Source organism: Mixophyes fleayi, chromosome 2, assembly GCF_038048845.1.
Source record: "Mixophyes fleayi isolate aMixFle1 chromosome 2, aMixFle1.hap1, whole genome shotgun sequence".
In the NCBI taxonomy this organism is placed as follows: Eukaryota; Metazoa; Chordata; class Amphibia; order Anura; family Limnodynastidae; genus Mixophyes; species Mixophyes fleayi.
Window position 1 is genome coordinate 88266040 of NC_134403.1, and position 22557 is coordinate 88288596.

Consider the following 22557-nt stretch of genomic DNA (forward strand, 5'->3'; position numbering starts at 1 on the left):
ACACAAGTAATTCCTGCTCTTTGACTTTAGTTGTGGTGCCATTTAGTTGTAGATTGCCTTAATTTCTGTTCATCTGGGAATTTGTCTTAGAAGAATGTCTAGAATGTATGGAGTGTCTTGGACCCTTGGCTGGATCCTTGACTTCATCTATGTCTTCCCTGGTCATGGTGAGGGTTGCTGTCTTTAGATAGGCTGTAACCAGAAACAACCCAATATATATTATGGCATGTTTTCATCCCTTGATAATACGACTATTTAGAGATTTGTTGGGGCAAATCTGCAAGAAAGGACTAGATCTGTGTGAATCTCAGATCTATCATAAAGCAGATTCACAATTTTTGGGATTCCCGAAAATCGAGATTATCTCAAATAACACAGACATTGGTTTTGTGATGCACTGCATTGATTATGAGGTGCATACAATTATTTGTATCTTGCTAAATTTATTTTGTGGCACAAAATCTGTTTTGTAACACAACATTATCTTATCAAACAACACAAATTCTATTTTGTAATACACAATCTATTTGATAAAAACAACATTTTGTGACTGTGGAGTAGATTTTGGATTATAAGGAACCTTTTTATTGTTTGCACAAATGAGGTTGATGTTGTGCATCTGGAGTAATTTTTCTTTGCAAGATTAATATAAATAGTGCAGGTTTATTCTTAGTTATGCAAACAAAATAGCTGATTGTCAAACAGCTTCCATAACCCATGTTACATTTACTTCCTCCTTTATAATATAGTTAAAATACAACCTGTTCTATTCATTGCTAAAAAGCTCATTCAGACAGTTATACTTTCCCATATGGCTCTTGACTCTCCCCCTTGTGCCTACTTCATGTACTTACCTCCTCGCCTTATTGTTGGTGGGGGAGCAGGGTACTGGAAAAAAAAAATACTCACGTGATCGCGGCGTCGGTGCCCCTCTTCCCTCCTCTCTGCTCCGTTTGCACTGAATGTCGGGCATGAGGTGATGACGTCACGCCCGACATTCAGTGAGGAGCATCGCAGAGAGGAGCAAGCAAGAAGACAGAAGAGAGAAGAGATGAAAGAAGCCAATACAAAAGTAAGTAAAGGAATGGAGTCATGAAGGAGAGGGGGGACAGGATGGCACAGGAATGAAGGAGAGAGGATGAGCAGCATGGCACAGTGATAAAGGAAAGGGGGAGGATGGCACAGTGATGAAGGAGAGGGGGGGCATGATGGCACAGTGTGATGGAGGGGGGCAGCATGGCACAGAGTGATGAAGGGGGGCCAGGTTAAGGCAGGAAAGGCAGCATGGAGGGCACAGTGTGATCATAAGGGGGGCACAGCGTGGTGATGAAGCGGCACAGTAATGTGTTTGATGGCACAGGGGGCTTGTGGTAATGTGTGTGTGATGGCACAGGGGACTTGTGGTAATGTGTGTGTGATGGCACAGGGGGCTTGTTGCAATGTAGTGTGAAGTAGGTGGTGGCTAGTTAATGGGTGCAATTTTGTTTGTGGGGTGATGGTGGGGCAATTTAATAGTGGGGACTATTAATTTACGATGGGGTGGTTTGGGGGCTATTGAATGTAGGGGTGAGTTTGGGGAGAATGAGGTCTCTTTATTAAATGTGACTATGAATTATTTAATGGCAGTGATGGGCGTGGGAAATAGGTATATTTATGAAATGTAAATATTATTAATTTATTGCTGGGGCTGGAGGAAGGCCTAATTATTAATCGTAGTGCTATTGATTTAACACCGGGGCTGGTTGGAATTTTCTAAATGTACCCATTTGTTGTTTTTCCAAATAGGGCCCCCAACATTCCAGGATCCAGAAAAGCCACAATTAAAGAAACCTGCAGCCACAGGTGGTGAAAGTGACAAGAATAGGTAGGAGAGAGCAGGATAGTCTGTGAAATGTTGTGATTCTAGTGGGACAATCCCAATTGTTGGTGAGTGTTCTGCCCAATGAACTCTTTATGTACACACTGCATTCTTTATATACTACACTATGGTGCTAGATGTCCTGAAAGTCAGGAGTGCTGGGACATATGTCACGCTCCGGCGAGCGGGCACTGCACCCTTGTGCCAATGGTGTACACAACAATGCAGGTTTTTTTTCTGTAGGAGGGTGGACTAGCGCTTTTCACCGGTTAGCCACGCCCCAATGATGCATAGCTACGCCCCCAATTGTATGAACACACCTACTACCACTGTTGCAGCGCATGCAAAAAAAAATTTCAATGCTCAACTGTAAGGGGGGCCCCATGAAGGTGTTGTACCGGGGCCCTGAATTACTCTTGGCAGCGCTGGGTAGACCCGTAGTCAACAAGAGACGTATCTTCAGATCTGCATGTAGTTGAATACAGACATGCGTATACCCAATGTCTGTGCATTTTTATTTTACTTTTTTTTTTTTAACAAAACCCACATTGCGTTCGTTTTGCATTTGAAATGGCCCCATGTGCCTGCTGTCTTTAGGTTTCATTTACCCACATTGCATTTAGGTGCAAAATTTGCACTGATCACAGCAACAAATCAGAAATTCGCTTTTATGTGGTGCAACTTAGACAATGAAAGCAAGTGTCTTATTGGTTGCTGTTTTTAGTACAAATGTTGCCATTGCCATTCTGTTTATTTTTTATTATAATAGTTTATTTATATTACATCATCAGAGGAAAAGAAAATGTTATTCACTTGAGTCCCTGCTTTGAGCTTTCAGTCTAAATTCCCTAGTAAACACAGTTAGGGCTAGATTTACTATCAGGCGGGATGCATGGCGGCTTCAAGCCGCCATGCATCGCCGCGTTTTCCCGGCGCGTTTGCATTGCAAACAGTCGGATTTACGAATGGGCGCATTTGATCTTCAATTTGAAGCCGCCGGCGATGTCATGGCGGGATGTAATGCTCAAAGCCGGCGGCGGCTTTGAATAGAAAATGGCGCTTTTGCTTTAAATGACGGCTCTTTCGTGTGAAGGAGGTTTTTTTGAAAATTACACCTGTCTCATGGCCTGTTACTATTGGCTATTTTCAAAGTCAGGAGATTTTACATCACAAGCCCTATATAAACCACTGGCCTGACACTTTTTCTTTGATAGGGTTTTGAGGAGTTTTGTGAGAGGAGTTTGGAGTAGGGATGAGCGCACTCGGATTTATGAAATCCGAGCCCACCCGAACGTTGCGGATCCGAGTCGGATCCGAGACAGATCCGGGTATTGGCGCCAAATTCAAAAGTGAAACTGAGGCTCTGACTCATAATCCCGTTGTCGGATCTCGCGATACTCGGATCCTATAAATTCCCCGCTAGTCGCCGCCATCTTCACTCGGGCATTGATCAGGGTAGAGGGAGGGTGTGTTAGGTGGTCCTCTGTGCTGTTTAGTTCTGTGCTGTTTAGTTCTGTGCTGTTTAGTTCTGTGCTGTTTAGTTCTGTGCTGTTTAGTTCTGTGCTGTGCTGTGCTGTGCTGTGCTGTGCTGTGCTGTGTTCTGCAGTATCAGTCCAGTGGTGCTGTGTGCTGTGCTCTGTCCTTCTGAGGTCAGTGGTGCTGCTGGGTCCTGTGCTGTGTCCTGTTCAGTCCAGTGGTGCTGTGTCCTGTGCTCTGTGCTTCTAAGGGCATAGTTATTTCCCCAATATTCCCCTGTGTTTAAAAAAATAAAAAAAAGTTTTTTTAAAAAATACCAAAAACTACTTTAATTTTTTTTAATTACCACAAAATTTGCACAACCAATCCTGCAGTATAAGCCCATTGGTACTGCAATATTACCAAGTTCACACATTCAGCAGTAAAAGTCCAGTGGTACTGCAATATTACAAAGTTTACACATTCTGCAGTATCAGTCCAGTGGTGCTGTGTCCTGTGCTCTGTCCTGCTGAGTTCCGTAGTGCTGCTGGGTCCTGTGCCGTGTCCTGTTCAGTCCAGTGGTGCTGTGTCCTGTGCTCTGTGCTTCTAAGGGCATAGTTATTTCCCCATTATTCCCAAGTTTTTAAAAAATAAAAAAAAAGTAAAAAAAAATAAAAATTTAAAAAAAAAAAATAAATATATAATAATTATAACCAAATTTGCAAAACCAATCCAGCAGTATAAGTCCATTGGTACTGCAATATTACCAAGTTCACACATTCTGCAGTATCAGTCCAGTGGTGCTGTGTCCTGTGCTCTGTCCTGCTGAGTTCCGTAGTGCTGCTGGGTCCTGTGCCGTGTCCTGTTCAGTCCAGTGGTGCTGTGTCCTGTGCTCTGTGCTTCTAAGGGCATAGTTATTTCCCCACTATTCCCAAGTTTTTTAAAAATAAAAAAAAAGTAAAAAAAAATAAAAAATTAAAAAAAAATAAAAAATATAATAATTATAACCAAATTTGCAAAACCAATCCAGCAGTATAAGTCCATTGGTACTGCAATATTACCAAGTTCACACATTCTGCAGTATCTTGTGCTACATATAATGGAGACCAAAAATTTGGAGGATAAAGTAGGGAAAGATCAAGACCCACTTCCTCCTAATGCTGAAGCTGCTGCCACTAGTCATGACATAGACGATGAAATGCCATCAACGTCGTCTTCCAAGCCCGATGCCCAATCTCGTAGTACCGGGCATGTAAAATCCAAAAAGCCCAAGTTAAGAAAAAGTAGCAAAAAGAGAAACTTTAAATCATCTGAGGAGAAACGTAAAGTTGCCAATATGCCATTTACGACACGGAGTGGCAAGGAACGGCTTAGGCCCTGGCCCGTGTTCATGACTAGTGGTTCAGCTTCACCCACGGATCTTAGCCCTCCTCCTCCTCCCCCCCCCTACAAAAAATTGAAGAGAGTTATGCTGTCAGCAACAAAACAGCAAACAACTCTGCCTTCTAAAGAGAAATTATCACAAATCCACAAGGCGAGTCCAAGGATGTTGGTGGTTGTCAAGCCTGACCTTCCCATCACTGTACGGGAAGAGGTGGCTCGGGAGGAGGCTATTGATGATGTAGCTGGCGCTGTGGAGGAACTTGATGATGAGGATGGTGATGTGGTTATTGTAAATGAGGCACCAGGGGGGGAAACAGCTGATGTCCATGGGATGAAAAAGCCCATCGTCATGCCTGGTCAGAAGACCAAAAAATGCACCTCTTCGGTCTGGAGTTATTTTTATCCAAATCCAGACAACCAATGTATGGCCATATGTAGCTTATGTAAAGCTCAAATAAGCAGGGGTAAGGATCTTGCCCACCTAGGAACATCCTCCCTTATACGTCACCTGAATAACCTTCATAGTTCAGTGGTTAGTTCAGGAACTGGGGCTAGGACCCTCATCGGTACAGGGACACCTAAATCCCGTGGTCCAGTTGGATACACACCAGCAACACCCTCCTCGTCAACTTCCTCCACAATCTCCATCAGATTCAGTCCTGCAGCCCAAGTCAGCAGCCAGACTGAGTCCTCCTCAATACGGGATTCATCCGAGGAATCCTGCAGCGGTACGCCTACTACTGCCACTGCTGCTGTTGCTGCTGTTAGTCGGTCATCTTCCCAGAGGGGAAGTCGTAAGACCGCTAAGTCTTTCACAAAACAATTGACCGTCCAACAGTCGTTTGCCATGACCACAAAATACGATAGTAGTCACCCTATTGCAAAGCGTATAACTGCGGCTGTAACTGCAATGTTGGTGTTAGACGTGCGCCCGGTGTCCGCCATCAGTGGAGTGGGATTTAGAGGGTTGATGGAGGTATTGTGGCCCCGGCACCAAATTTACTACCGGGGCCACTCCACTGTGCAGTCCATATTTAGGTGTATCAGATATTAAACAACGGTGACAGTTGATGCCCAATTTTTTAATTATATTGTGGCCTCGGTACCAAATTGTGTACCGGGGCCACCACACTACGCAGTCCAGATACTTGTTTGGTGGAATTCAGACCAGTTGAGGGTTTTATTATTATTATATTGTGTGGACCACTCTATCTATACCACACTACAACTCTATATACCACTCTATTTCATACTTTAATTCTATTTCATACTTTAATTCTATTTAATACTTTAATTCTATTTCATACTTTAATTCTATTTCATACTTTAATTCTATTACTAATTACCATAAAGAGGAACAAAATAAACCAATTTTACCAAAAGTATAATATGACTTAGACTTACAAACACTACACTTGAAAGATCGTGCCTTTAAATGAAAAAGTCAGTCTTCATTGCACGACTATGTGCAACAGGGACAGTTTTTTGGGTTTACAAAGTCAAACAATAACACTTTGACCCTGTCTGTCTGGGATCTCAATGACGAATTGTCTGTACCATGTTTGGAGGAGGTATTGTGGCCCCGGTATCAAATTGGGTACCGGGGCCACCCCACTATGCAGTCCAGATACTTGTTTGGTGGAATTCTGACACGTGGAGGGTTTTTTAATTATATTGTGGCCTCGGTACCAAATTGTGTACCGGGGCCACCACACTACGCAGTCAAGATAGATAGATGCGTATCATAGATAAAGTACATTCAGTGGTGTGGGGCAAATTGAAAAATATTCAAAATGCACTGACATTATCAAAAACAAGAGGTTGTCACACGCTAAAACTCCAACATGTATATGATGGAGAGGATGGAGGAGCAGCCGTATGTGTAGTGTAATGCAGATCTGTTGAAGGTTTTTTATATATTTTATTGTGGTGCCCAGTGCCCACTCCTCTACGCAGTCCAGGTACATTTATTGGTGCGATTCATAAAAGTTCTGGGTTTTTAATATATTGTGGTGACCCACTCCTCTACGCAGTCCAGGTACATTTATTGGTGCGAATCATAAAAGTTCAGGGTTTTTAATATATATTGTGGTGACCCACTCCTCTACGCAGTCCAGGTACATTTATTGGTGCGATTCATAAAAGTTCAGGGTTTTTAATATATATTGTGGTGACCCACTCCTCTACGCAGTCCAGGTACAATTATTGGTGCGAATCATAAAAGTTCAGGGTTTTTAATATATTGTGGTGACCCACTCCTCTACGCAGTCCAGGTACATTTATTGGTGCGATTCATAAAAGTTCAGGGTTTTTAAGATATATTGTGGTGACCCACTCCTCTACGCAGTCCAGGTACAATTATTGGTGCGAATCATAAAAGTTCAGGGTTTTTAATATATTGTGGTGACCCACTCCTCTACGCAGTCCAGGTACATTTATTGGTGCGAATCATAAAAGTTCAGGGTTTTTAATATATATTGTGGTGACCCACTCCTCTACGCAGTCCAGGTACATTTATTGGTGCGATTCATAAAAGTTCAGGGTTTTTAATATATATTGTGGTGACCCACTCCTCTACGCAGTCCAGGTACATTTATTGGTGCGAATCATAAAAGTTCAGGGTTTTTAATATATATTGTGGTGACCCACTCCTCTAGGCAGTCCAGGTACATTTATTGGTGCGAATCATAAAAGTTCAGGGTTTTTAATATATATTGTGGTGACCCACTCCTCTACGCAGTCCAGGTACATTTATTGGTGCGATTCATAAAAGTTCAGGGTTTTTAATATATATTGTGGTGACCCACTCCTCTACGCAGTCCAGGTACATTTATTGGTGCGAATCATAAAAGTTCAGGGTTTTTAATATATATTGTGGTGACCCACTCCTCTACGCAGTCCAGGTACATTTATTGGTGCGAATCATAAAAGTTCAGGGTTTTTAATATATATTGTGGTGACCCACTCCTCTACGCAGTCCAGAAAGATACCTTGTTGCAACGTTTTGGACTAATAACTATATTGTGAGGTGTTCAGAATACACTGTAAATTAGTGGAAATGCTTGTTATTGAATGTTATTGAGGTTAATAATAGCCTAGGAGTGAAAATAAGCCCAAAAACTTGATTTTTAAACTTTTTATGTTTTTTTCAAAAAAAATCCGAATCCAAAACCTTAAATCCGAACCGAGACCTTTCGTCAAGTGTTTTGCGAGACAAATCCGAACCTCAAAAATAACGAAAATCCGGATCCAAAACACAAAACACGAGACCTCAAAAGTCGCCGGTGCACATCCCTAGTTTGGAGGATTGTGGGTTGGTGAGAGTTGGTGAGAGTTGGAGTTTGGTGGTTTGGTGGAGCGATATCTGATTGAAGTGTGAGTAGTCCTGTGGTATTTTTCTGTTTTGTACATTTATTTTCTCATTTATTTTCTGTCTTGTATTTTTTGTATTTGACTTGTCCTTTGTCTGTGTTACTTGTGTGTGACTGTTGAGAGTGTGTCTGTAGTTAGTGTAGTTTGTCCTTTGTGTTTGTAAGTCCTTCAGTGTTTTGTGTGTTTCACATTTATTTTTGAATATGTCCAGAGAGAGGAGGGGAGAACAGGCTGAGGAGAGGGAGATGGAGGTTGAGGGGGCAGAGGAGGGAGAGGAAGAGTTTGAGGAGACAGGACAGAGCAGGAAGACCAAGACAGGGAGGAATGTGCGTTTCTCCCACGACGAAAATTGTGTTCTGGTGCACCACATAGTTCCCTGCTATGAGGTGATATTAGGAAATCTGGCAGCCCGGACTCCGCTAAGGCGGCGCCACCAATTGTGGGCTAGAGTGTGTGATGCAGTGAACGTGGTGGAGCCACTAAAGCAGTCATTGGCTCACTGCCGCAAAAGATTCTCTGACATCAAGAGAAGACTAAAAGAAAAAAATGGCCGCGGAAAGGAGGTCAACCAGAAGAACGGGTGGTGGCCCCCCTCTTCGTATGGAATATACTAGTTACGAGGAGGAGCTGCGCCAGATCATGCCGGCCGAGATTGTTGAAGGGATAAATGTGCAAGACACAGATTCGCCCTCGTTTGGCCAAGTAGTTGGTGAGTTATTTGCCCTTTTTACGCTAACACTATTGAAAATGTGTTTTTATTTTAAAAGTGTCTTTTTTACTCTATCAGTTTTTAAAGGACATTTTTTTTTATTTGCAAACACATTTTTCAAATAAACTGTAAATTGCTTTTTACTGCAAATACATTGTATGTTTTTTCTAATACATCCAGATTCGCCAGAACCGCAGTTAACTCCCAGTCCGAGACCTACACCTCCACCTTCAGTGAGAGATTCGGGCCCAGAAGAGCAAGCAGGTGTGTGATTTCTGTTTAGGAAAGAAATAATGGAGTTAGTAGATTTTCTGTGCAAATGTTGATGTCAATGTTATATTTTGTTTCTTTTATATGGTTTGCAATGAGAACATAGGGCTACATTTACTAAACTGAGATGTTGCCTATAGCAACCAATCAGATTATAACTTTACTTTATTTATTGCATTCTACAAAATGACAGCTAAAATCTGATTGGTTGCTATAGGCAACATCTCCACTTTTTCAAGCACGCAGTTTAGTCAAAATACCCCAGCATGTACTACACAGAGGGAGTACTAAAATAGTATTAGTTTACCCCAAAGAACGGTCTAGCAGCATTTGGCTGACTACATCCTCATATTTGTAGGTAAAAAAAACTTTGCATTTTTAGCTCCCTCAGCCATACATAGTCCAAATGATAATGTGTATTCAAAAGATAATAAGTGCATCCTTAAGCAGGTAGCATAGAACAAGAAATCAGGAATGCAAACATTGTGAAACAATCTGTAGTTGCAAAAGATTATTCTTTCCTATCCAGTGTTCAGAATGCAATATACAAACATATTATATCCTATATACTTACCGTGATTTTTCATACACAGGGCCATCTTCATATCAGACACCTCAGCGGGAGTCCCTGCAAATGTTCCCTGAGCCAGAGGATCAAACGATCATCACCCTGCAAACAGTGGATGCCCCTGTGTCTGGCCTCCATGACCTTTCACCTGGGCCTGCAGAACCACCATCACACCAGCAACCTGCACCTCCAACTATGGACCCAGCAAGAGAAATGGCGCTGTCTATTGGCCTTTTTCAGCAGCAGCAATCCAGCTTTATGGAGAGTCAAACTAGGCACATGTCACACATTGCGGCCCAGTTGAGGCGGGTACACCGCACCAATAGCCAGATCCCTGCTGCATTGAACCGGATTGCAGCTGCTATGGAGCAGGCTAATTTGTCTATGATCCAAATGACTGGGGCTGTGGAGGCCTTACATTCCTCAGTTAGGGAGGGTAATGCCAATGTGATCCGCCTGGCAGGGCAAATCCAGCAGGAAGTTGTGACCCGTTTCCCTGCACCGATGTCATCAGCCACCACCAGTACCACTAGCACGCCAAGTGGGTCTGTGCTGAGTACTCCTCCAAGGAGAGGTGCTCGCACCAGGGGTGGCTGAGGAAGAGGAGAGAGTGGCTCCAGACCTACTGATATGGCTGCAAAAAGGCATCGCTAGTGCATGGGTTTTTTTTTTTTTTTTTGGGGGGGGGGGGTTAAGTTTTGTACATTTATTTCTATTGTGTTGTCATGCAATAAATGCATTTACATTTCAATGCACAGTGTCTTTCTTTTCTGCAAATGAAACAAGAGTATACTGCTGGTAAAAAACAAGGCACTATTTCCACTTACACATTGACTTCTGCCTGTAACTTTTCAGGGATGTTCATATTTACCACATGAGGAGTACACACTATCCTCTTTTTAAAGGTTCCAATTTCCAAAACAATTTAAATTAAAAAAAACATTGCGCTCACATCAAACACATTTTAGAGCAATATATTTTTATCCTACTATGCACTTACATGTAAAGTAGTTTGTAATGAGACAGTCTCTAATCTGCCTTCCGCCCTCTGTGCTCTGCACATCACCAGATGTGACATGGACCCCTTCTTCTTCACTGTCTACTGCAATAATCGGTGGGGTAAGTTGATGTAAAGCCAGGTTATTTAGCAGACAGCAAGCCAGGACAATCTCAGATACCTTTTCAGGTGCATACATAAGCACCCCACCAGATTTATCAAGGCACCTGAACCTGGTTTTCAAGATTTCAAAGGTACGTTCTATGACACCTCTAGTGGCTATGTGTGCCTCATTGTATTGGTGCTGTGCAGGAGTCTGAGGATGCAGCAGAGGAGTCATGAGCCAGGAACGACACCCATATCCTGAATCTCCTGCAATAAAAGTAAAATGTTAGCTACCATTTAATTTGAGCATGTTGTACAGCAGTTAGCACATGTGAGGCAATTTGAGCAATGATAAGGGATATATAAAACATGCAAAGTACAAACCCAAAAGCCATCCCTCCGGCTTTTCACCACTTTCATATTTGGCATAAAGGGTAGACTGTCTCAGGATAAAGGCATCATGACATGACCCAGGATAGCCTGCAACAACACTCATTATACGCTGGTTAGCATCGCACACAACCTGCACATTCAGGGAGTGGTAATGATGACGATTAACAAAAACCTCTGCCCTGTGGTGAGGTGGTCTCAGGGCAATATGAGTGCAATCTATTGCACCCATTACATTAGGGATACCTGCGACCCTATAGAAAGCTCCCTTGAGCTCATGCCACTGACTCCTGGCTGGGGAAGCTGATATAGCTAGGGCACACTCTTTTAAGGGCACCTAAGACCTGTCCAAAATGCCTGGAAAATGTAGGCTGCGTTATGCCAATCACTCTGGAGGACACAGATTGAAAGGAACCTGTTGCCAAAAAGTGAACTGCACACAGTAGTTTGTGTAGTCCTGACACTGCATTAGAGCGGCTGGTTGTAGGCTCCAAATCAACCTTCACTTGCTCATACAGTGGCATGAGGTTAGTACGATTGAGCCGAAACATTTGTACTACCTCCACATCAGCCAAAGACTCCAGATTCAAACGCACTGGAAATGCACGTAGAGTGCGGGGTCTTCGCAGGGTCCGCTGAACAGATGCCAACTGCTGTTCATCCTCCTCCTCCTGGCGCCTTTCTGCCTCCATCAGATAAAAAGCTGCAAACATACACTGGCAAGAATGCACCACATTACCTGCAAAAGCCATTCTCCAACAAACCCACACCTGACAAACAATGAGGGGCCCTTTTTGTAAGCATCATGATTAACTGCTGGGCAATAGACTGTGATTGTCTGTGATGTCTTCAGCCAGATAAACCATTTTACACATTTGGATTGCATTAGCATTAAATTAAGGGTTAACTATGTAATGAATCATTGTGCATCCTAATTTCTTTGAGGCACCAGTATTATAGTGGATTTGTTCAAAGGAAAAAACAACTAGAAAAGCAATGCTGAAATGAGATTTTACTATGCAATCATACAGGGTGAATTTTTTTTTCCAAAAACACATAACAGTACCCTGAAAGTACATGACACTTTAGCCATTTTTTATACACTAATGGATCATTGGACATGAAATAGGCCTTTCTCTTATGTTCTGATTGGCAAAATACCTCTAACAGCACACTGTTTCAACAATCTCGCCGCTCAAAAGCAGCGCTTTCATTTTGGTCTTTTGAATGGCGGTTTTCCGGCGGCTTTATAAACCCCCTAATAGTAAATCCGGCTGTTTGTATGTTGAACATTGTTGAAACCGTCATGGCGCTTTCTAAAGAGGCAGGTTTGAAAAAATCATTTCTGGCCGTTTAGACAGCGGGTTTAGCGTTAGTAAATCCGGCGATGGCTAAACCGCCGCCAAACCCGCTGAAAGTCGGCGGGTTTACAAACCTGCCTGATAGTAAATCTAGCCCTTAGACAGAGACACACACTCTAGGATACATTTTTTTACCAGCTGATTAGCATACCATTATGTTTTTGGAGTGTGGGAAGAAACCAGAGAACTCAAAGAAACCAATACAAACATGAGGAGAACACACAAACTGCACACACTACTGGTCAGGAATCAAACGAATGACCCCAGCGCTGTGAGACAGAAAGCAGTAATTTTCCATATGCAACTAATTCATGCATCAATTATTAATGCATTCACTTGTGCTATTCCAAATCACAAGTGAAATAATAAGTGCATCACTAATCAATACACTTGTACTAATAGGAGATCTAGAATACCTATGGTACACTGTTGGAGGAATTTGCAGACATGTTTGAGAGCCACTCGTATATTATAACTGATAATACACCTCAACATTCCATGTGGGATACCTCAGAGAGTGGGATAGTTACCTAATTATGGTCTGCTTTGTATACCAGTCACTAACTTTTGTTCAGCCGAGTATACTAGTCAACAAATTGCAGTTAGCATTTTATGCCAGCTACCATATAAGGGTCAATCAGCTACCAGATTGGGGAACTGTTGTGTGCACTAGCTACTAAATGTGGGTCTTCTTCACTAGATAGCTTTCAGCTCTGTATACCAGCTATTACATTGGAATAATGCACCAGAGTAGTTAAGCAACCTTATAGTAGTGATTAAATTGGGCTTAGCTTTGTCCAGGTCCATAGCTGCTTCAGTATTGTGTGGTGGTTTTGCTCTTTGTAAATGACCTCCACAGTATTGAGTTTAGGACCAGGTGATATGCAATAAAGCAGAAAGAACTAGTAGAACGATACAAGATAAGACTATTGGGTTTCTGTTCCGTGTGCTATAGATTACATTGTGTGATTAAATAATGTGTCTGGTTGCAGTTACTTGTACTCACCCAGCCGAATTCTTGTTCTTCTTTAAGCCACCTATTTCCTCTAATACTAACATCTATAGTTATCTCATGATGTAAACACTACACAAAGCACAGTATGCCAGTAAGAAGCAGAACACTTTTGCAAATATTTCCAATAATAAATTTATATTTGCATTTCACATGGCAGGAACAACTAATTTGTGGGCAGTTTAACTATACTTACTGGGTTTAAATGTATATCTATCAAGTCTCAATCATGTCACTGGTTCCAAGTGAATCAATAGGCAGCCTCCTTACGAATATTGATACAGACCACAAAATGGCTGTCTCCAGTCTGTTTTGGTGATGCGTACACTTTAACAAATACTTCTGTCAAAGTCGTATAATTGGATGAACGAAAGTATATTGGTTAATACTGTTTTACCGTGCGATTGTGATCAGTATGCCACGTAACATGTGGCACGGCGCACTCACATTTAGTTATTTATATATTTCATATTTTTAATGGTTCCATTCCACAGTGATGTATGAGCAGATGGTATTTAGTTTATAGTTATATATATATTATATGTACACTTTAGTGATATTTAAGGTTCAAGTTACAGGAACTATGTCATGTTTAGTATAATTGTAATCCCCTATTCCTCAGCAGTTGTTCTATTAATTCACAGAAGAGATCGCACATTGCATACTCTAGTTAGTGATGTTAGGGACATGCTAAATGTTTAAAGTGATACCAACTGTAAAATGCAAATAGACTAGTTGAAACTGGATACTTAGTGGGAAAGTCGGAGTACATCCCCCCACCTTTGGATATTTTGGTTTGAACTGGCCTACGACCTGCAGTACACTGGAACTTTCTGAAGCCTGGACCAATAGAAGCAAGTCACATCATCTGCATTGTATTCTTTGTAACACTGAGTGTATATAATACAGCTTTGCTGGTACTAGCCCAGTCATTCTCTGACCACAGTATTCTGGAGTGAAGTATTGTAGCTGCTACCAGCGGACTGCAGCTAGCGCAGACGGGCGCGGCGGTATGTATGTATCTTTGGTATCGGCTGTACTGTATTATATTATGTATTGAACTGCTAAAACTTTTGCATCTGCTAAATAAATTGTTTGTGCTTTGGAAACACAAGAAATCGCTTAGATAATGCTTATTTGAAAAACGATAGAATTACTTTAATACTTCCATGAACAAAAATTGTCTCTGAAGCAGACCCAGTCAAGTTACAACATTAGACCTATAGGCAACTGATAGTATCAATAACCATCCATCATCTTAAATACACATGGAAACAGACATCAAAATGGAATATACCTTTATCTGATACTCACCAGGCTATAAGCCAAGACCAAAACCCAGAAATCCCATTTTTGAATTCTGTATAAATAACACTTCTTTTCCCCACAGGATACTTTGTGTTACTTTGGGCATGCTGAAATGTAATCCACAAACACTGGGGAAGAGGCAGAAGGAAACAAGACAGTGAATGTGGTATTGGGTAAATTGAGGCTATCCTAAACTGAAATCAAAGTGTTAATTGTACCAGAAAAAAAATTAGATAATCGGGTACCAAACTGCAGGACAATCAGGGCTGTTCTACCAGTAGGCGAACCGAGACAGTCGTCTATCGTGTCAAGCTATAAGTGGCGCCTATAACACTGAACACACAATGCAGCTCATGCTGTGTTTTTATTTTGCCTACAATGACCCACCAGACACCAGGGAATTTAAATTAGGAACACCCCTCCTACTTCGGAGACTGACAATGGGGAAGAGGAGTGTGCGTGTTTAATTGTCTAAAGACTGTCACAGGCACTAAGCTGATTGTCCTGCCATTTCTTTCCTTGTAGAGCAGACGGGTGGAGGAGGAAGATGACATATCATGCTGCTGCTCAATGGCAAACTGGCACATTCCCAGTCTGGCACTGAGGACCAGTAGCCAGGAGCCCTGACACCACTCCCTCCACTCCCCCCAATAAAATAAACATGGAGGGGGGTGAGGGGCATAGTGACTGAGGTGTGGGGGGAGCTGGTATTGGTGCTGGTATTGGTGCTGATATTGGCACAGAGGACAAAGGCAGAGTAAGTAGCTGGACAGAAGTGGGAGCAGCTCGATATTAGAGTGGATTAGTAACAAGCCAGAGTCTGTAAATACTATGGACTTTCATATTTCACTGACTTTCTGCTCTTAGCATTATTTGTTCAAGGTATTACAATCATTCCAATGTTTGTGGTTTTCATACTGTTCAGAATTGTAAGACAGTAACAATCTGTTGAATTAATGACCCTACGTTCAAAGGCACAAATGCAGCCAAAGCCGTCCATGTGACTGCTATTTGGTTGCATATTTATAAACTACTGAAAATAAAACAAACAATTGTATAATTCAGTCTAGTGAAATGTACATAGAGAATTGCAATACTGACACGGCCATCTTTGAAGATGAGGCTGCCCTATGCACCCCGAGTACCCTTGTATTCAAACTTCCATTATTGTTATTGAGAAAAATAGAGTTTGTTTAAGACCAAAGTGTAAATAAGGCAATTAAAGTACATTTAGTTGAAACAAATGTTAAGTTCTGACTTAGACATAGTTTACCTAAATAGTAAATCTTAGTTGATAGTTAATATAGTGGCTGGCTTAGATGGGAACAGGCCTTAAAATGTATTATGGAAACCAGTAATTCCTTAAAAGCCCCCTCCTTTTCATAGTGCATCAATTTCAGGATGATTTGTAGTCTATTAAGTCTATGTGATGATACCTTCACAAAAGCAAGGTGTTGGCATTTGATCAGAGAGCCTACACAGCACTATAAATAAAAGCTGGATGCTAATTGCAGGAGCAGGCTCTGCTCTAGTCAGCAGCCGGATTTCATTAACAGCGCTGTGTTGGATCTCTGCTAATCCAGAGAGACCTAAGCAGCACCGATGGTGAACGTCAGAAGTCCTGACCATACCAGTGCCAGGACCCTAGTGAGTGCAGCAAATTGGGTGGCACCTCCACCAAGGAGAGGGAGAGGGATTGAAAATATACATCAATAATGTGAAGAACCCAGAGTTTTCAGACCTCCTCTCCGGGAGATATGTAGGGAAGCTGCGTGAAGTTGGAGGCAGGCAGGATTTCATGACACCACTTGCTGGACCAGGATCTGGTGACAGGATCTACATAGAGTAGCATGTTACATAAAAATGCTAGTCTTGGTCATGCATTGGTCAGAGTGTAATCGATAACTGGTCTATGCCAAAGATCCCCCAAAAAGAGATGATGGACTTTGCAACGTGCCATGGACCTCAGGTTTGCCCTGCTAGGCAGCTGATGTAACCTGCCAGATCTGAAGACTGATGAGGCACAGACGTGGTTGGACACAGGCCAAGATAGGCAGCACTGTCAAGGTCAAACAAGTCAAATTCAAGGGCACAGGTAGATAGGAAAGGTGAAAGCAAGCAGAGTCCTTAACAGAGTGACATGCACATAACTAGAAGATACAGGGATAGTCAAAATAAGCCAAGCAAATAATGGGTAGATATGTTCACTGACCCCTGTGTTTTGGTTTTAATTTTGGCAAAACCACTAGAGTGTTTGGGTTTTGATTTTGGATCTGTATTTCTTTGAAAAATTGCTAAAATATACTAAAATCACATAATGTGGCTCTTTTTTTGTGTTTTCCTACACTAATTTGCAGTCATTTCAAATCAATTTTGACCACCTCACAATATTATATTCATCCACTTTCAGCCAAAGACTTCAGCGAGCTGGCTGGATACTAAGCGACAGAGCAATGGCACAAACACAAGGCAGTACACAGCAAATCTAGGAAACACTGCCATACAGCAGTGACAGAAAAGAAAAGCAGTGCAAGATGGAATTGTCCTTGGGTCCTCCCACGTACCCATATGTTTAAAAACTCACACAGAAACAGGAGAGGGTAGCAGGTACAGTTTAACAAACCAAGCACTTCAGCGACAAGGAATGCCACTGTTGTGTCTGAAGTGTTTTGTTTGTTTGAGCCCCACAAAACAAGCTACCAAGGGGCTTAAGGCATCTAAGCTAACAGTGCTGTCAATGAACTGTAAGACTGCAATGAGCTGGCTGGTTACTAATTACCAGAGCAACAGCACAAGCACACGGCAGGTCATAGCACGTGTAAGAAACATTGTAACACAGCAGTGGCCGAAAAGAAAAGTGGTACAAGATGAAATTGTCCTTAGGGCCTCCCACCCACCCTTATGTTAGATATAAGGACATGTACAGTTTAACAAACCAAGCACTCTAGTGACAAGGAGTGCCACTTTTGTGACTGAAGTGCTCTCACAAAACAAGCTACTAATAGCTTAGCTGCCTTAAACCCAACAGTACTATCAATGAACTCTACAGTGGCAAAATGTTGTCGTCATCATCTTCACCATCATCAGTGTGTACATTATCCTCACATAATATTAATTCATCCCTGCAGGAATCCACCATTACATTTTGATGAACATCATCTTTCCCATATTTGTAGGAAGTAGCCTTCTACGCCGATCGCTGACAAGGATCCTTGCTGTGCTGAAAACTCTGTGTACACACTGGAAGGTGGGCAACTTAGGTATTGCAAAGCGAATTTGAACATGGGTCTGCAAATTGCCTTTTTTTCCTTCCAGTATGTAAAGGGACTGTCTGACATGTGTATTTGTACACGGTCATTAAAATAATCCTCCACCATTCTTTGGATGTTGATAGTAGGATCAGGTGGAGTTACGACAGAGGTATCACGGATTTTGGGCTACTCAATTAGACTAGACCTGAGGTCAAAATGTTGTGTGGACTCATCTGCATCACCAATGGGTCTCTTGGGAAAGCTGTTTTGTAAAGCACACATCAGTCTGAAAGGCAAAGTGGTGCAAGATGGAATTGTCCTTGGTCCCTTCCGCCCACCCTTATGTTGGATCTTAAAAAGTACATGCATACTATACCATACCAAGCACTTCAGCAACAAGTAGTGCCAGTTTTGAGGCTGAAGTGCTTGGTTTATTTGGGCCCCCACAAAACAAGCTAACAATGGGCTTAAGGCAGCTAAGCTAACAGTGCTGTCAATGAACTCTAAGACTCCAGCAAGCTGCCTGTTTGCTATGTTGATTACTAATGGCACAAACACACAGCAGTTCATAGCGCATGTAGGAAACACTGCCACACAGCAGTGGCAGAAAAGAAAAGTGGTGCAAGTGGAATTTTCCTTCGGACCTCCCACCCATCCTTATGTTGGATTGACATAAAATGATTGATGGGCAGCAGAATAGAAAAGGTTAAAAAGTCAAATACAAAATTATACGTACAATACATACAAAGTGTCACGGGCACTAGGAGTCTTTACCCAGGGATCACCAGGTGATAGGCTTACCAGAGCAGTAAAGGTGGTAATATGGTACTCTGGTAGCAGGGTGATCACGGAACAGGAAATAGCAGATGATGAGATGCTCAGGAAAGTCTATGACTAGCAGCACTGGCAATATGGAGGTAGTAATACACGAGGAACTGTATGGACAAAGGACACGTGAAGGTAGTCAGTGGTCTGCGGTAGCAAGTTGTACCACTGCTATAGTGAGGAGGAATGTCCAACAGAAACGAGGAGGTGATGAGAGTCAGTGGTCTGCGGATAGCAAGTTGTACCGCTGTCTGAGTGAAGGAATGGAATCCAAGTGGAGGTATCCGGGGAGTCAGTGGTCTGCGTTAGCAAGTTGTACCACTGCTATGTGAGAGGATACTGGAACGGGTGAAACTGTAAACAGGAGTCAGTGGTCTGCCACTAGCAAGTTGTACCACTGAATATATATGTGAGGAGGTGCACGGGGAGAGACTGCAACACAATATATACACGGGCACCTTGACTTTGATCCACAGTAATATGCACAATATAAATGTATAAATGACTGAACAACACTGCCAATATAGAAAGTCTCTTGAAGTAATCCAGCATGAGATAACACAGTCAATGATGGCAATAGAGTCAGCAGATAGTACACTCCAGAGGAGAACCAACACAGTCCAGCAAGGTATGCAATACACAGCACAGTCAATGGGAAGTATGCATACCGTGGTTCAGGAGAAGCAGTCAGACAGGAGTGCAGCGATACCTGAAGGGCAGGAGGCCGGCAGGATCCAAAGTCCCTGGATGGGTGAAGCGGTGGTCTAGCAGGTGCAGAGCACAGGTAGGTAGACCAGCAGGGAACACAGGAAGGCGTGGAGAGCGGATCAGCAGTAGATGGATGAGGAGCGCTGAGAAGTAACAGCAGCGGGTCTCTGCGGGAACACGGAGGTAGCCAATAGCAACCAGCAGGTGCAGTAACGATGGGACACCGGAGCAGAGTTGAACTGGAACAGTTGGTCACGGAGAGTAGCGGGTAGCAATAGTGGCAGCAGACTCAAGGAAACACGGGAGAGTAGACAAGAGCTGAAGACTGAAGCGCACAGGGGCAGCGGAAGGAATCAGCCAAACAGTCACGGTGAAACACAGACGGGTTGCAGGTTGAAGACTGTAGTGCACGGAGGCAGCGGATAGGAATCAGCTAGCAGTCACGACGATGAAACACAGACGGGTTGCAGGTTGAAGACTGTAGTGCACGGAGGCAGCGGATAGGAATCAGCCAAACAGTCACGATGATGAAACACAGACGAGTTGCAGGTTGAAGCCTGTAGTGCACGGAGGCAGCGGATAGGAATCAGCTGGCAGTCACAATCATGAACAGGTGAGTGGATGTGAATGAAAGACTGTAGTGCACGGAGGCAGCGGATAGGCATCAGCTAACAGTCCTAATGATGCATGGTAGAGTTGAAGTGATTAGAAGACTGTAGTGCACGGAGGCAGCGGATAGGAATCAGCTCACAGTCACGATGAAACAGTAGATGGTAGAAGTGGTATGGGAACCACAGTAGTAGAAGTGGTTTGGAAACCACAGAGGTAGAAGTGGTTTGGAAACCACAGGAATCAGCTGGGCTGAATAAACGAGGAAACACAGGAACACCTTCAGAGACTCATGGGGAATGAGACTCCAAGATCAGGCAATGTGGTGATGACCACAGGTGCTTAATATAGGGAGGTTGCCTGATCTGCCAATTAAGTTAAAGGAACATACACTGGAGGTATAGAAAGGGCTGCGCATGCGCAGTCCCTCAGGATGGAGGACGGCCACGGTTCCTAAATGTCCGGGAAGAAGCACTCACAGTCCGGTGAGTGACAGTACCCCCCCTTTTAAAGGTGGGCACAGAACGCCTGGAACCGGGCTTGTCCGGATTTTTGGAATAAAACTTCTTCAGAAGGGCAGGAGCATTAAGATCTTCAGCTTTGATCCATGAACGCTCCTCAGGACCAAAGCCCTTCCAATGAACGAGGAAACGGAGGACTCCTCGCGAAATTTTTGCATCCAATACCTCAGTAATCTCGAAATCCTCCTCCTGATGAACTTGAACTGGCTGCGGTGCTGAGGAAGGAGTCGAGAAACGGTTGATGATGAGAGGTTTGAGCAAGGACACATGGAAGGCATTGGAGATCCGAAGATTCTTAGGAAGAAGAAGTTTAACACATACTGGATTGATAACTTGAATGATCCTATATGGACCAATAAAACGAGGGGCGAATTTCATAGATGGAACCTTCAAACGAATATTTTTGGTAGATAACCAGACACGATCTCCAATTTTTAGTGGTGGAATAGCCCGCCTCTTCTTATCTGCGAAAGACTTATATTTGTTAGATGTCTTCTTTAAACAGGTTTTGACCTGAGACCAGATATTTTTGAAGGTCTGACAAGCAGTCTCCACAGCAGGAACTTGGGTGGGCGGGAGGGCAGGAAATTCCGGAAAAGACGGATGGTGACCGTAGACCACAAAGAATGGAGTTTTGGATGATGACTCATGGTACATGTTGTTATGGGCGAATTCAGCCCAAGGGAGCAATTCTACCCAGTTGTCTTGGTTGGCTGAAGAGAACATCCTAATAAAAGTCTCAAGATCTTGATTGACTCGTTCCGTTTGTCCGTTAGATTGCGGATGGTAAGACGATGAGAGTGCTAATCGTATGCCCAAGGTTTTACAAAGGGCCCGCCAGAATCTGGAAACGAATTGTACTCCTCTATCTGACACAATCTCAGACGGACATCCATGGATGCGGAAGATTTCTTTAATGAAATGTTCAGCCAGAGTAGACGAGGAAGGTAAACCGGACAGAGGGACGAAATGAGCCATCTTCGAAAATCTGTCTACCACTACCCAAATAGTATTGTGATTCTTACTTGGTGGCAAATCAGTAACGAAATCCATACTAATATGGGTCCAAGGCTTGGACGGAATGGGTAGTGGTCGCAGCAACCCTGCTGGAGTTCTGCGGGAGGATTTGAACTGAGAACATAAATCACAGGAAGCAATAAACTCTTTGACGTCTCTCCTCATTGAAGGCCACCAGTAACTACGAGAGAGAATCTCAAAGGTCTTGTGTTCACCGGCGTGTCCAGAAAAACGAGAGGCATGGAACCACGAAAGGATTTTCCTCCTCAGAGTAGGAGGCACAAGGGTCTTCCCAAATGGTAGCATTTTGGTGGATGAAGCAGCCAGAGAAATACATTTGGGGTCTAGAATAGCATGGTTGGGAACCTCTTCTACATCAGAGGACGTCACAAAAGCTCGAGATAGAGCGTCAGCTTTCTTGTTCTTAGCGGCTGGTTTGAAGGTTATAATTAATTCAAAACGGGAAAAGAAAAGAGACCATCTTGCTTGACGAGGGTTCAAGCATTGAGCAGATTGCAAATATGACAAGTTCTTATGATCCGTGAAGATCGTCACCGGATGGCGAGCTCCTTCCAACAAGTATCTCCATTCCTCTAATGCAGCTTTGATGGCCAGCAACTCCTTGTCCCCGATAGTATAATTTTTCTCTGCGGGCAGAAGACCCCGAGAGTAGAAGGCACAAGGATGTAATTTTTGTTGCTCCGAGCGTTGGGAGAGAATAGCTCCTAAGCCCACATTAGAGGCATCTACTTCTAGGAAGAAGGGGAGTGTCACATCAGGCTGTCGCAGAATGGGAGCAGACGAGAAGGCCTCTTTGAGGATTTGAAAGGCTTGGAGA